The sequence below is a fragment of the Choloepus didactylus genome, chromosome 10, assembly GCF_015220235.1.
Source record: "Choloepus didactylus isolate mChoDid1 chromosome 10, mChoDid1.pri, whole genome shotgun sequence".
Taxonomy (NCBI): domain Eukaryota; kingdom Metazoa; phylum Chordata; class Mammalia; order Pilosa; family Megalonychidae; genus Choloepus; species Choloepus didactylus.
In genome coordinates, this window is record NC_051316.1 from 61,121,862 (window position 1) to 61,138,787 (window position 16,926).

Below are 16,926 nucleotides of genomic sequence, written 5' to 3' on the forward strand. Positions count from 1 at the left end.
GTCTTATCAAGCTTCCTTTGTATGTGATGGATCACTTTTCTCTTGCTGCTTTCAGGATTCTCTCTTTGTCTCTGACATTTGATTATTAAGTGTCTTGATGTAGGCCTATTCAGATCTATTCTGTTTGGGGTATGCTGTACTTCTTGGATCCGTAATTTTATGTCTTTTATAACAGATGGGAAATTTTCATTGATTATTTCCTGTATTATTGCTTCTGCCCCTTTACCCTTCTCTTCTCCTTCTGGGACACCCATGACACGTACATTCCTGCATTTTGTGTTGTCCTTAAGTTCCCAGCGACATTGCTCTTATTTTTCCATTCTTTTCTTTATCTGTTCTTTTGTGTGTAGGCTTTCAGGTGCCCTGTTCTCCAGTTCCTGAGTGTTCTCTTCTGCCTCTTGAGATCTGCTGTTGTATGTTCCCATTGTGTCTTTCATCTCTTGTGTTGTGCCTTTCATTTCCATGGATTCTGCCAGTTAGTTTTTCGAACTCTCAATTTCTTCCTTATGTACGCCCAGTGTTTTCATTATACGGTTCATCTCTTTTGCCGTATCTTCCCTAAACTTTTTGATATGATTTAGTATTAGTTGTTTAAATTCCCATATCTCAGTTGAAGTGTAAGTTTGTTCCTTGGACTGGGCCATGACTTAGTTTTTTTTAGTTTAGGTTGTAATTTTCTGTTGTCTAGGCATGGTTTCCTTGGTTACCCCAATCAGGTTTTCCCAGACCAAAATGGGCTCTGGTCCCAGAAGGAAGAAATATTCAGTATCTGGTTTCCCTGAGGGTGTGTCTCAGAAAATTGGTACACCCTGTGAGGCCTCAAGTCGCTGTGCTTTTCTGCCCAACAGGTGGCACTTGTCAACCTGTAATTCCAGACTGGTGTAAGCAGTGTGGCCCGTGTCTGTTTTCCCCCAGGCTCTGGGGTCTGGTTCTGAATGGAAGGCAGGTAGTAGAGCTGGGCTCCACCTCTTTCCTCTTAGGGAAGATAGACCCCCTAGGAAGAGGTCATTAACATTTGAATGGTCTCTCTCTGCCTGTGTTATCTCTACCCTTGCCTGAGTCAGAGCACTGGGAACTGAAAATAGCTGAAGCTTTCTCCACTGAGCTGAAACAGGGGCAGAAATCCCCCTTCAGGGCCAGTCTGCAGCCACCCTCCAGCTCTCCAAGGTCAGTCATCACCCAAAGCCTCTGTCTGCTTGTTGGGGATTCGTAGCTCATATTGAGCAGCCCATGCTTGTTAACTAAAACCCCAGTTGGAGCTCAGCTGAGGTGTATTCATTTGGTCAGAGAGAGCTTCTCTCTTGTACCATGAGGCTTTGCAGCTTGGGCAATGGGGGGGAGGGGGCACCTGGCTTGGATCCGCAGTTTTACTTACAGTTTTTATGATACGATCTCAGGCATTCCTGAGTTGGTGTATGATGAGTGCATGGTCATGTCTGTCCCCCCACAGTTATTCCAGATCATTTACTAGTTCTTGTTTGTTTAATAGTTGTTCCAGGGGTACAAACTAGCTTCCACTCCTCTCTATGCCACCATCTTAGACCATCCTCTCCCTCAATTTTGAAGGAGAGCTTTTCTGGATAAAGGTCTCTTGGCTGGCAATTGTTCTCTTTCAGAATTTTAAATACATCATACCACTGCCTTCTTGCCTCCATGTTGCCTGCTGAGTAGTCATTACTTAGGCTTACATTGTTTCCCTCGTATGTGGTGAATTGCTTCTCCCTTGCTACTTTTAGAACTTTCTCTTTCTCTTTGGCATTTGACAATCTGATCATAATATGTCTTGGAGTGGGTTTATTTGGATTTATTCTATTTGGTTTTCATTGGACATCTTTGATTTGCATATTTATGTTGTTTAGAAGGGTTGGGAAGTTTTCCCCAACAAAGTCTTCGAATACTTTTCTTAGCTCTTTACTCTTCTCCTTTTGGAACACCAATTATTAAATTTGTGCACTTCATGTTGTCCATCATTTCCCTGAGATCTATTTCAAATTTTTCAATTTTTTTCACCATTCATTCTTTTGTACTTTCGCATTCCATCAGCTTGTCCTCAGGTTTGCTAATTTGTTCCTCTTCCTCTTCAAATCTGCTGTTATGTGTCTCGAGAACATTTTTAATTTGATCAACATCATCTTTTAGTTCCATAAGATCCACTATTTTTTTTTAATTTACTCTTGCAAATTCTTCTTTATGCTCTTCTAGGGTCTTCTTCATGTCCTTTATATCCCGAGCTGTGACAGCAATATTTGTGTGTACTTCGATTAATTGCTCCAAGTTCTGTGTTTCCTCTGGCTAGCTTTTTAATTTGGACATTCAGATTATACATATCTTCTGGTTTCTTCATATGCTTTATAATTTTCTGTTGTTTTTGGCCTTTGGGCATTCCCTTATCTTGATAGGGTTCTTTTAGGATATTCAGGATTATTTGAGCATTTATGTATAATTTGGCAGAGCTACAGCTTGGTTGGGTGCACTTTCCCTGATCTACCAGCAGAATACTCTCTTGAGCCACCTTTTACCCTCAAGCCAGTTCTCCCCCAACTTCATTTATGCACTGGATGGGGTTCCAAACCATGTGGAAGTCCAATCAGTGCACCAATTTTCAACATGCACTGGGGATTGCCAGCCCTGTGCCCTGCACAGTATGGCAGATAGTTTGCTCCAGAATACAGTGGTCCTGGCCATTCCCAGTGCTGCAGATGGAATACTCTGGGGCTGCAGAGTTGCTTGTCTCACCTTCCAGCTCAAATGCCCCACAATCCCTGTCTGCCATGTGCCCGCAAGTCCCTGGGATTGGGGGAGGGCTCCTGGGACTTCCATGTAGCACCTTTGCCTCTATGGTGTGCACACCATGGGCTTCTGTGGAGGAAGAGCTGTTGTAGTCACAAGCCCACTGAATCCCAAATTCCCCCAAGGAAGCTCTTGGCTCTGGGCCTGCAAAGGGCCAAGTGCTGAGGAGGGTCCTGGGGCATGGAAGGCTGCTCTCCTCCACACTCATCCTCTGGCTCCAGCCACCCATTCCCTGGCAGCATTCCAGGCTGAACACTCACTGGTCTTAAAAGTAGTCTCCAAGTACATACTCACTATGGGTATAGAAGTCCCTGCCCAGCCAGTGGAACCTGGAACTGCTGTTCTGGAGCACTTTCTGTCCTTTATCTAGTGTTTCTCATGGCGAAGAATTCTATTCTGTCTCTCCAAATCCACCATCTTCCTGGAAGCCTGTGGCCTCTGTTAACTCTTTCATTTCCAAAATCCTAATAACTTTTTGAACTAATGCATTTCCTAAAATTTTCACAATATTCTTAGATAAATGTTATTACAAAATAGATTTCCTCATACTCTAGCCTGAAAAGAGCCCCATCATGCATCAGCCTGCTCTGATCTTATTACCCTTCACCAAATTTCCATTTCCTTTGTAGATATTATCAGACATTTAAACAAACATTTTGTGTAGAATCATTTTATCTCCCCAGCTAGATGTAAGTGCACTGAAGGAGGGAGCAGGTCTTACATTCTTTTTATGGGTGAGACACTGACTGATATATTAGGAATTTTACCAATTAGACACATCCATTTGTTTAGAAATTCTGTCTTATATCACTTCTAAAGAGTGGTTCAAGCATAGGTGAAAAGAAAAGGTTTCAGGGTGACAAAATAATCACTAGTGAGATCCAGAGCTAAGGAACATGATGAATTCTCCATTTGCAATATTTATCAATATATATTTATAATAATTATGCTGGTCACTTGGGGACTTTCAAAATAGCCTGTTTGGTGAGCGGGACAGAAATCATTAACTAATTAACAAATCTTTTTCTTCTTTTTACTTGGTATGCTGCTAGACTACATTTCCCAACCTCCTTTGTAGTAGGGTGGAGCCAAATAATGAATTTCTAGTAATGGAATTTTTAGAAGTGATATAAGCTACTTCCAAGTGTGGCACAAAAATTAATCTCACACATAATAACACTGCATTCCTAGTCCCTTCACTGTCTTGATGCAAACATGCATGGTGATCTTCAAAAGCATGTGATGAGGATAGAAGATTCATAAAACAGAAGAAAAACATGAGTCTGCTCACTTGGAGAAGAGCCACCCTGATTAGAAACACCCATTTTGGATGTCACATGAGCAAGAAATTAATAATTATTATAATAATAAGTGTCTGAGATTTGTCTATAATAGCAAGATTTACTTTAATATTTTTCACAAGACATCATGTTGTTCAAAGAAGCAAAGATGTAATAAACTTCACCCCCAATCCCAAAACCTCATGTCCATCCATGATGCTAGAGGTGTAATAAAGAAGCAATCATGCTCCCTCATGTCTTTAAGTAAGGCAGTGACTCAGTATAAGACTGAATATCCATTTTAAATGTACATCAAATTAGAAATAGAGACTAGGTTCTAGAGTCTAATTTAAAAAAAGGAAAAAGCAGTCACTTCTTAAAATTGTGTGTAAATATATATGTAATTACATAATATGTATATATGTATTAAAATATTACACTTTATATGAATATTTATAAATTAAATTAACATCCCTTACATTAGATTTTTCACAGATTTAATAAGAAAAAACAGTGGTTTAATATTCATCTGTATACACTGATTATTTTTACAATAAAGTGCTTTTCTATTTATTATATTAATAATATACTAACAGTGCCTTCTAAACATTTCTTTTGCTAGTAAAATCAATCACTATCCCTATATATTTTATATTTTGAATATTAAAATAGACATTAAAGCAGAAATAATATCAACATTATTGGTATAGATTAAATAGGTTGATAGTTTGCTCTTCCTACATAATGTCAAATTGTAGTTAAGAAAGTAAAAAGCAGTTAAAATGGGAAGTGTTATGTTATATATGTTACCACAATAACTTTTTTCATATTAAATGTAGAATTACCATATGACCCAGCAATTCCACTCCTAGTTCTATGCCCAAGAGAAATAAAAACATACTTCCACTCAGAAACTTGTGTATACATGTTCATAGCAACATTATTCATAATAGACAAAAGGTGCAAACAACTCAATAGTCCATCAAGATATGAAAGAATAATCAAAATGTGGTATGTACATGCAATGGAATATTATTCTGCCTTAAAAAGGAACAAAATACTGATACATGTTACAACTTGAATGAACTTCTAAACATTATGCTAAGTGAAAGAAACCAGTCAAAAAAGAACAAATATTTTATGATTCCTTTTATATGATGCATCTGGAGTAACTAAATCCCTGGAGAGGGAAGGCAGATTAGAATTTGCCAGGGGATTGGGGGAGGGGAAAGTCAGGCATAATTATTTAATAGGTATGGGGTGTTTTATGAGGTGATGAAAAATTTTTGAAACTAGAGAAAGTTGGTGGTTGCATAATATTGTGAGTACACTAAATACGACTGGATTGTACACTTTAAAATGGTTATTTGTATGATATGTGAATTTCATTTCAATACAAAAAATTTGCCTCAAAAAAAAGAGGTGAATTTATATATACATATGTGTGTGTAAATATAATTGCTATTTTAGAAGCTCTTAGAGTATAGTGGCTATACTACCTATCGTTTCCAAAGCTAAGCAACCCTTGGTTCAGGCTTTTGCTTACAGCTGATGCTAATTAAGAGGTCAATGACCATGATGAAATTATGACATACATATGTCTTGAGAAATATTGAAATACTGAAGCTTTGCCTTTTACAAATATTATACTGCAGACCTAATCTTTGGAAATAATCACAATAATTTTAACTGCACAATAAATGCACTACTTAATTCCACACCAAACACCAAGTATCTTTGATCATTTTGACTTTGATGCCTAACACACACACATATTTAGACAGTCCTCTATAGGGAAATTTTACAATGTCATTTGCTAAAAAAATTTTTTTTAAAAATGCAGAATATTAGTCACTAGTAAAAGAAATATTTTAAATGCTTTAATCTTAATTTAGCAGTAAAGAATTTCACTGAGCAGAAATCAAATTATTGCTAACTGGCCCTACACCAGTCTTTGCAATATTGTACTGAGTTTTGAAAACTCAATTAAGACATTAATGGTACATTTTATCAGAGACCATGTAATCAGAGACTTCAACTGCAAAATGTTCTGAACTAAAATAGAAATGTTATGTTTGAATCTCTGCTCAGTGACATAAAAACACAGGTCTTACATTTTTCTTTTCTTTCACTGAATTTAAGCTTCAACATGAGGTAAAACACATGACTGGCCTAATAGATGACTTTGAGTTGTCCTAATGCCTGTGGAATTCTAACCATTAATCTAAGCTTAGTACAACTAAGGATATAATTTACTAACATGCAATCCAATTAGACAATCAATATATTCTGCATCATTTACCATGAATGTTCACTAAAGATATTAATATTCATTCACCATTTAACTGGAAAAATACAGGAACTCAGGTGCTCCTTTCACTCTCTTCTCCCCAATTTACCTAAATTCCTGGTCTTTCTCATTTAGATTTTTTATTAATCCTTTTATAAATAACAATCATAAGATTTCAAAGGGAAAAAGGGGGGGGGGGAATCAGTTCTTTTCTGTGAGACATAAATTTAACACCAACTATGAACACATGATGGTTACTAGTAAGTCTTATTATGCTGCCAAGTTGTATATTTCTGAACAGCCCAGTTTATCTACAGGTCTTTGAGTATTTGCTATTATGTATTGATAATAATAAGTAATTATTCATTTCTTTTAGAGATGGATATATCATTTGGTTTGTGTTGTAGGCAGAGGCATGTATTCAGACTTAGCGCATTGTCCTTTCATAAGGCAATATTGCTGTTTAAAACTTAATTTCCACCAAAGAGATCTTTGAAATGATATTTACAGTGGTTTGCAGAGTGTTACACATGTATTTTAAACATTCGTTTCTGACTGACGCTGTGAATAATTGTGCCAGATTGTGACATTTTAACCACTCCACAATATTCAGTCCAAACGATGATTTGCATCTACCTCCTGCATTAGAAAACATGTGGTAACCTAAGGAATGATGTCAGTAAGTGTGCTAATTTACTGGCGGTCTATTTCCAGGTTTCATAGTTAATAAATAGTGCCATCTCAGCATTTTCACTTTCTTCCATTCTTTGAAATTCTTTTCAGGTCTACTCATAATGTTGCTTGGATATGTGGCAAAGGAGAAATAACAAAGACATTTGCAAAATGCTTCCAGTCCACTAAGATGAGCTTGTCAGAGAACAAGGGATCAGCAGGGAAGACAGAGGGAAGACGGTGAAAGGTTGTCAGATATAGGCTGGGCCAGATCATGTAAGTTTCTGTAAGAATTTAGATTGTTCTAGATGTGCTGGGAACCAGGAAGCTCTTGAAGGGTTTTGATCTGATCACTGATAATCTGGTATCTGCAATCAAAAACTCTCTCAACTTCCAGTGTGAAGAGCAATTATTTTATGGTTAAGCCTGGGAGGTAAGGGGATAAATTAGGAGGTTATTGCCATGAGTCAGGTGAGAGACAATGATGGCCTGAAGTTAAAATCGATTAGACCAACTGATGGATATAGGTTGCACATAACAAAAGCAAGAAAGGAAGACTCCTATATTTTTTCCCTGTAAGCAACGAGGTAAACAATGATTCTATTTACTGAGATGGGAAACATTGAGGAGCCAATTCTGTTAATGTCTTGTGAGCCTATTTGACATTTAAGTGGAATTAGTGAGTAGGCACTTCAATATGAGTCAGAACCTCCGGCGGAGAAATTGGTATTTATCTTACTACCTTGGGATTCATCAGCTCATTGATGAATTCAATGAGACTGAATAATACCACCCAGAATAGTGGTTTCCAAGGAGGGATTCTCATGGTCCCTCAGACAGTGCACAAAACAATCCTTAAGTGTCCAGAAAGAAACTACCAGAACATCATTTTATATTTATTCTTATGTTTAATTAATATTGTATGTTTTGACCCTGGTGCCCTCACTTGTCCCTTGCCAGTCATTCATGTATTAGACTGTATTTTGGGTGTCCTGAGGTAACAGTGGGAGTTACATGACAAGGTATCCATGGACCAAGTCTCACTCTTGTTTGTTTGTTTGCTTTCAACATAACATGACCCAGTACAGTTTACGTACCTGTGCACATGCGTGGATTATTTAGAATTTTTAATAACTTTTTAAAATAAACATTATTTCGGAAAAATTTTAGATTTACAGAAAAATCGCCAAGATAATAAATACAGAGTTTCCATATACCTCTAATATTAACAGGTTACATTAACTTGGTATATTTGTCAAACTAAGAAACCAACATTGGTATATTACTGTTAACTTTACTCAGAAAAAAAAATAATCTAATTAAATCTGGCAAGAAGTTGGACTAAAAAAATAAAAACTATCAAAGAGACTATTTAAATATCATTATTTCCAATATTTTTCACAATTGCTTTTGCCCTAAATGATACAGAGCCTTGAGATGTTAGTGATCGCACGCACACTTTAGAATTAGCAAGACGTTTTAAAATGCAAGATAAATACTCAAAATATTTCAACAATATTTAAATCTGTGTGATATTCAATTTTGAACTTCCAAATTTACTGAAGTTAATGTTTAGAATCTCTTGATATAGTACAGCATATATAACAAATTTATAAATATAAGTTTATGAACTTCCTGTTGTTTTTTTAAAAAAATTCTTTTTGTATTATGGTTCACTTTAGGAGTTTCTTTACAACTTGATGAACTTTGTAACCTGATTTCAACCACATTTAGAAGGTGTTTGATGACCAAAATAAATCAAAGTGAATTATTTCCACTAAAAACCAGTAGGATGTCTTCTAAGTGTGTTTCATATTTACATAGCAGCTTTCTGCCAAAACTTGAAGGGAAAAATCTTATTTTCAAGGTAAATCTCTTTTCTCTGTTCTGAGTCCAGAACAGCAAATGCAGCCATATTTTCAGAATTTTCTTCTATTCATGTTAACATAACAGGGTTGTCCAATTAAAGAAAAAAAAATAAAAAGGTAAAAAATGCATTTTGAAAGAAAAAGAGCTATGCTAAGTTAATAGCACTATATATCCAAGTTTATATACTTCCAAGTGGAACTGTGCAAATAGATATGCAAACAGGAGTGCAGCGTGATTTTTTGCATAGGTATCAGAGAAAATAGATTGAGCTACATATTGAAAACAGACTAACTTTGTGGAAACATATTTATAGCATCCTATTAAGAAATATAATACAAAAGAAAAATATTTGAATAATAACTGATTTTTATAGGAGAAAATTAGCTGTCCATGATATCCTGTTTATAATACATATCATTAAACAATGATACATAATAAGCATAATTTTATATATAATCACAATGAAGTTTTTAAAGACTGATGTAACCTTAACAAAATATATGCTTCTAATAGTTTTAGGAAGGTAGAAACATTCAATATATTTTTCCAAAATGTAATGATTCTTACCTTGAAGCAGCCTCATGTAGCCAGCTGACAGGTAAAGATATCACCAGTACAGTTACTCATTATTGGCTGTGTCCTCTTTCCTGTCTGCTATAATAAATACTGCACAATGGGCTGGCTTAAAAATAGAAATTAATTGGCTCACAGTTTAGAGGCTAGAAGGCTTGCTTTTTTGTGGATAGGTAGCATCCCAGCTGTCAAGCAACACTTCTGTTCCTTGGCTTTCCCATGACATGGAGGTGTCCTTTCCTTTCTCTTCCATTCCAGGTTTCCTTGACTTCCAGCTTCTGTTTCCTCCCAGTGATGGTCTTTTTTTTTTTTTAGTAATTTTTTTTTTTCCAAGAGAATTTGTAGCTTTACAGAAAAATTATACATAAAATAGAGGTCCCACATATTGACTCCTTGCATTAATGTGGTATATTTGTTGCAATCCATGAAGGAACACTTTTATAATTGTACGATTAATGATAGTCCATTGTTTACTATAGGGTTCACTGTGTTGTATAGTCTTGTGTTTTTGGTGTTTTTACATTTTTATTCCAGTGATAGGATTAAGACCAATCCTGATTCAGTTGACCACACTTTAACTAAAAATAGCATCTTCAGAAAGTACTATTTAAAAGGGGTTAATACATGTAGGAATGGATTAAGTTAAAAATGATTTTTTGGTCATTAAAAAAGTAACAGAAAGAATGTGCTTATCTCTGGAAAAAAAAAATATCTTGTTTGGTACTTTTGGGTGCCCTCCATCAGAACTTCTCAGTTGCAGTTTTGTGGTTTGCATAGTTTGTTTCCTTTCCCAAAGACCTCTACCTTTTCCCATTTACCTATTTCTCAGATTCATGCCTATTATTTGCTAATGTGATAATAGGTAAAAATTGGTGCAAAAAAAAACACAAGTCTTCCCTTTAAAGCCATGTATTCACATTTTAGTTGACAAATTAGCTCACATACTAACTGTGGCTCTGTGACAATCCAGAGAATGGGAATCAATTTTGGATCTTTTAAGCCATACCATATAGTTGGCTGAATACTTTACTTCAGCGAGGTCCAGAATATCAGGTTTATGACAGGTCTCATTACTGGTTAAGTCTAAATGAGAAAAACTTATGACAATGTATACCCAATATCAAGGATTAGTATTGAGTATACCAACAGGGATATTTAAAAGTAAATAAATCTAAAAAAATTGTCTTAAAAAGCCAAAAAGTAAATAAATCTCCCTGACCTCTTTTCTAGCTATTAATCTGACCCAACTATCAAATATACCATTTCTTTATTTTTCTGGTGAATTGTAGGGTAACTTGCATTCTTTTTATCACAAATGAGCAGTAACAGAAAAAGCAACCAATGATTTTTAAGTCTGAAGATTGAGCCAGGTGACTTAGGATCACATTTTATGATTATAGAACCACCTGCTAAAGATATTGGTATTTCCCTAGTCCATATCCTCCTGGGAATAGAGCCATATTGTAATACAGTAATAAAACTCCCAGTTTTTGTGGGGTTTTTTGGTGGTGTTGCTTGTTTTTTTCTTTGTTTTTTTAATGAATCCAATAAAATCCATGCCCAGGCTGCTGACTGAGAAGGCATAGGTAGGCCATATTCCTTTAGGCTCAGAAGTCACAGAAGTAGCTTTGATTGTTCATGGTAGACCTGAGTATTTATCACCTTTCTGGAAGGTAATTAAACAATGTATCAGTTCTGGAGGCAAAACAGTTGGATGTAAGAATCCATGGCCAAGTGATTTTATTTCAGAATATAGGATAATTATTTGAAAAAAGAAATTTAGATTTCTACCCAGTATTATATGGCACATGGATTTCCAGTGGGTTAAACACTTAGTGGATGACAAAAATAAAAATAAAAAAGAAAATATATTTTAATAAGAAGGATCTTTCTAAGCAAAAGTTTATGAGAAGACATAGTGAAGTAAATTCCTAGTAGTTGTGACTATTTAAAATGCACATACAAATACCACAAAGAAATCATAAACAGAAAATTACAAACTGGGAATTATATTTGAAGCATAAAAGACAGGTATATCTTTACTATCCTTACCATACAATGAGTGCTAATAAATTGATTACAAATGATAAGGATCCCATTAGAATATTGAACCAAGAGCTTGAATAGACAATTCACAAATGGTAAAACAAAAATGACCTTCATAAAGAAACCATCTTATTCAACTTGGCTAAGGCAATGAAAACCACAAAGGTTTCTAGTTGACTTCAGGTAACATCAACTGACTGCTATGTGAAAACTTTAAAATATTCAATAACTTACACGTGTCTTCCAAAAGAAGCCTTTAATCTCATTGATTTGTAAAACAAAATATAAAAGACAGGTTAAGAGATATGGAGTATAGATGAGAACATCCAGCATATGTCCAATCATAGTCCCAGAAGAAGTAAACAGCATATAGAGATAAGGCAAAATTTGGAGACAAAATGGCTGATTAATTTCCCAGAAGTGACAAAACTCATGAATTCAAAAATACATGAAGCAAAAAAGTAGATTAAGTATAATAAACAAACATAAATTCATTCCTGAACATATTCTATAAAAACAGAATATGTTTTTATTCTTTAAAACATGTTTTATTTCTTTAAAAGAAAAGACATCACTTGCAGAGGAACAACAGGTAGAATGACAGCTGGCTTCTGAACAGCCACAATGAAAACCAAAAGACAGCACAGAAAATAACTCTCACCCTAGAACTGTCACCTCTGACAGTCCTCACCCTAGAACTTAGTATTAAGTAGAACTATCACTCAGGAGCTAAAATGAAATAAATAATTTAGAAATGAATAAAAAATGAGAGAATTTACCACAGGGATTTACTATGGAGAGACACACACTAAAGAAATTTCTAAAGGATATTGGTTCAGGAAGAAAGAAAATGATACCAGAAAGATCTGAACTGTAAGAAGAAATGATGAGAAAAAAATCATTGGTAGTCATGTTGCAAATATAAGGAAACATTTTTAAAAATGTGATTAGCAATGTATAACTTGTGGATTGATTTTTAAAAGGACAGAATTAAAATACTGAAAAAAAATTACTTAGGTCAGGGTAGGGTTAGTGTTCAGAGCTAAAAATTCTAATTCGCAGGAGAGTAAATAGGTATTAAATTTAGAGTTCTTTCAGTAGTGTTGTAATGGAAATCTATAAAATAATTAATATAAGAAATGTAATTTAACTCATACAAGTAAAACAAAAACTGAAATGAACAACAAATAAACAAGCATATTTCATATAAACAAAAAAAAAGAAAAAAGGATTAAAATGACACAGAGAAAAATATATCAGTAATCTAAATTAAGCATAATGTAATCAGACTAATCACTTAAAGTCAGAGATAGTGATATTGGATTAAAATAAAATCTAATTATACGCTTTTGGTAGGTTGAATTATGTACCCCAGAAAAAAAAAACATGTTCTTAATCCATTCCTGTGGGTGTGTAACCATTGTAAGTAGAACCTTCTGAATATATTATTTTTGGATAAAATGTGGCTCAACTGAATGACGTTAGGCCTTAAACTTACTACTGGAGGCCTTAGGAAGAGATAACCACATGAAGTAGAAGCAGGAGATAAGGGAACCCAGAAGAGAAAGGAGACAATATCAACCTGTGTCTGGAAAGCCAAGGAACTCCAAAGATGGCCAGTCAGCCAGAACGCCACTAACCCTGAGGAGCTCTCCATAGCCTCTGAAACCATGAGACAATAAATCCCTTTTGATTAGTCAACCCATTGTGTGGTATTTATCATAACATCTGGGAAACTAAGACAATGCTATTTACAAGATACTTTCCTGAAACATAAGGCATAAAAGTTTAAAAGTAAAGTAATTGGGGGGAGGGGGGCGGGGAGATACCATTGAGCTATTAATCAAAAGAAAGCTGGTAATTGTAACAATTTCAGATAAGTTTCAAGATTAAAAAACATTATAGAGATAAAGAAGGTTCACTATATCAGGGAAAAAATGTCTAATTCATAGGAAGACATAAAAATCATAAATGTATTTGCAAATAATAAAATAGCCTAAACGTGGATAAAGCAGCAATCAGTAGAATTAAAGAAAGAAATTGAGAAATTTATCAACATGGTGAGGAATTTTGGCACCTATCTCTGACCTACTGATAGGTCAAACAGGTGAAAAAGTAGTAAAATTTAAAAGATTTTAGAAATACATTTAGCAAGTGTGATTGAACGCACATTTAATCCAATAGTTAGAGACTACGTATGTTCTCCAGCATACAAAGATCATGTTTTTGTTTGTCATGTACTAATCCATCAAGCAAGATTTGGTACGTATCAAAGAATTAGTATAAGTAAACAAAACTGAAACATTCTGAGGATTTGAAAAATTCCGGTAAAATGTATTAAATATGACTCAAGAAAAAATATAAAGCAGAATCGTCATATAGTATTGAATATATTGAATCCGTAATTAAAAATTTTTGCACAAAGAAAGTTACATACCTGTGCTGGTTTGGATGTATTATGTCCCCCAAAATGCCATGTTCTTTAATGCAATCTTGTGTGGGCAGATATATTAGTGTTGATTAGGTTGGAATCCTTTGATTGGGTGTTTCCATGGAGATGTGACCCAATCAACTGTGGGTGAGAACTTTGACTGGATTATTTCCGTGGAAGTGTTAACCAGTCCATTAATGGTGGGTCTTGATCAAATCACTGGAGTCCTATAAAAAAAACAGAAGGGACCTCAGAGCAGCTGACAGTGACATTTTGGAGAGCAGCTCAGAGAGACATTTTGGAGACAGCTGCTAAAAGCAGACTTTTGCTGCCACCTTGAAGATGTTAGGCCAGTATTTGCTCTGGAGAAGCTAAGAGAGGGACAAAATACCCCAAGAGCAATATTTTGAAGAAAGCACAGGAGCTGAGAGAGGGGCTGGAACACAACCTGGGATCAGCAGTTCCCAGCCACGTGCCTTCTCAGCTAACAGAGGTTTTGTGGATGCCATTGGCCTTCCTTAAGTGAAGTATATACTCATGTTGATGCTTTAATTTGGACATTTTTATAGCCTTCAGACTGTAAATTTGTAACCAAATAAACCCCCGTTATAAAAGCCAATCCATTTCTGGAATTTTGCATAAGGACAACATTAACAAACTGGAACAATACCCAAATGATTTCATGAGTATTTTTTGATGAAATTTACAAGGAACAAATTCTTCCATTATCACCCAAACACCTAAATAGATAAGAAAAAGTGGAAACACTCCACAATTTATTCAATGAGTCCAGGATAATTAATGCCAAATACAGGCAAAGACAGTACTAGAAGGAAACTTAAAGCAAATCTCACTCATGAACATACCTGCAAAAAAATTCCTAAACAGAAAATATTGTGAAAGTTGCAGAACAATTTGAGAAAACTTTCCCTACCACAGTAAAATCTATTATAAATGTTAATAATCAAGAATGTGTATTATTGACACAGGGATAGTCAAATCACTAATAGAACAGAATAACTCTGGAAATGAATCCTTTCCTTCATGAAATTTTGAAAATGTGACATTGCTGATGACTTGGAAAAGAAGGACCTCTCTGCAAATGGTGCTGGAACAATTGGTTGTTGATATGGAATAAAAAATGTAATTGAATTCATATCTCATATCAGGCATGATACTATATTCCATTGAAAGATATACATGTGAAAGGCAATATTTAAAATACTTAAAGACAATATAAGAAGAGATCTTTATTCTTGCAGAAAAGGAAAAGATTTCTTAGCTAATGTCTTAGTTAGCCTGAACAACTAACACAAATACCACACAATGGGTTAGATTAGACAGTGAGGATTTATTGTCCCAGTTTCTAAAGCAGAAGACTTGCTTCTTCCCAGGGTCAGTTGCATTTTGGTGCTGGCTTGCCATAATCCTTGGGGTTCCTAGCCCTGCATTTCTGCTGCCTGTCACAAGGGAGATGTCCTCTCCTTTTTGGGCTTCTTCTGGTGGCTTTCTCATTATAAAGTCTCTAGCAATCTGGATTAAGGTCCACCCTGCTTCAGTTGGCCAGAGTTTAACTAAAAATATCTTCAAAAGGCCCTATTTACAATAGGTTCACATCCACAGGGAGGTAGATTAAGATTAAGAACATGTCTTCAATGTGGGATACAATTCAACCTGCCACACCAAGACGTGACAACTACTAACTGTAAAATAAAAGGTTGACACAGTGGCATTAGCCATTCATTAAAAGAATGGATAAAGAATGTGAAAATTAAGTCATAAATCAGAGTAAGAAATTTTCAGTACACTCGTAAGAGATTGGAATTCAGACTATAAAAAGAACTCGTATATATCAAGAAGAAGAAAAACAACAAAATAGAAAAATGGGTAATAGGAAAAATATTTTACTATAAAGGAAATAGAAGAGATAAAAGAATGGGAATATTATTAGTTATCATAATAACTACTATTATCAGTTATCAAAATAAATGCAATACCATGTTACGTAATATATAATTGGCAAAAATAAAGAAGTCTATTGATACGAAGTGCTAGCAAGCATGTGATCCATAAGAAATTTTAAGCATTGCTGCCAGTGGGAATTTAAATTGATACAACCACTTTGGAAAATGATTTAGAATTATCTTGTAGATATTTACAAACCCTATGACTAGATCTTATGTATAAATTCACCAGGAGACATATAAAAGATGGTTTATAGCAGCATGTTCGTAAGAGACAAAAAGAAAAACAATTCCGAAAAGTAACTGAAATGTCTACTAAAAGGAGAATGAGTAAGTGTATTGTGATATATTCTTTCAATGAGGTATCAAACTGCCATAAAAAACATATGAAATACTGTTACATGCAACAACCTGGATAAATTTTAAAGACATAATATTTGAGGAAAAAAAGATCAAGTCACTAAAATCTACTTATATAATAATGATACCATTTTTGTGATTCTAATACACAAGCCTAAGCCTAGAGATCCAGGGGTGGGCATGGGGGAAGAAGTTTTGCTCTTATATATAAGGGATAGATCATAATCAGAATTTTTTCTATTTTTTAAAGCATTTTAAGAAATATACTAACGTGTATTCACATTAATGGATCATCATGTAAAAAACAGACCAAAAAATAAAAAAATAAAAATAAAAATACAATAAAAGAAAAAATAGTCCTTTGGATTCACAAACACATATTTTAATAACCCTGGTTTGATACGGTTTTAATAAACTTGTTGATGTCACAGGCAATGGGTTCAGATACAGGAAATATTTTTTTTATTCTTTCTATTACCTTAGTTTATAAACATAGCCTTAGTCACCTTTCTCATTTTTCACCCTACATGCTATTCCTTTCTATAATTTTTTGGAAAATTTTTTGGCTGAAAATCCAATAGAAGAGCTAACCCTGATCATGAATTCTGATAGCCTTTGTACAGGAATTTTGTATTCCACAGTAAAGCTTAG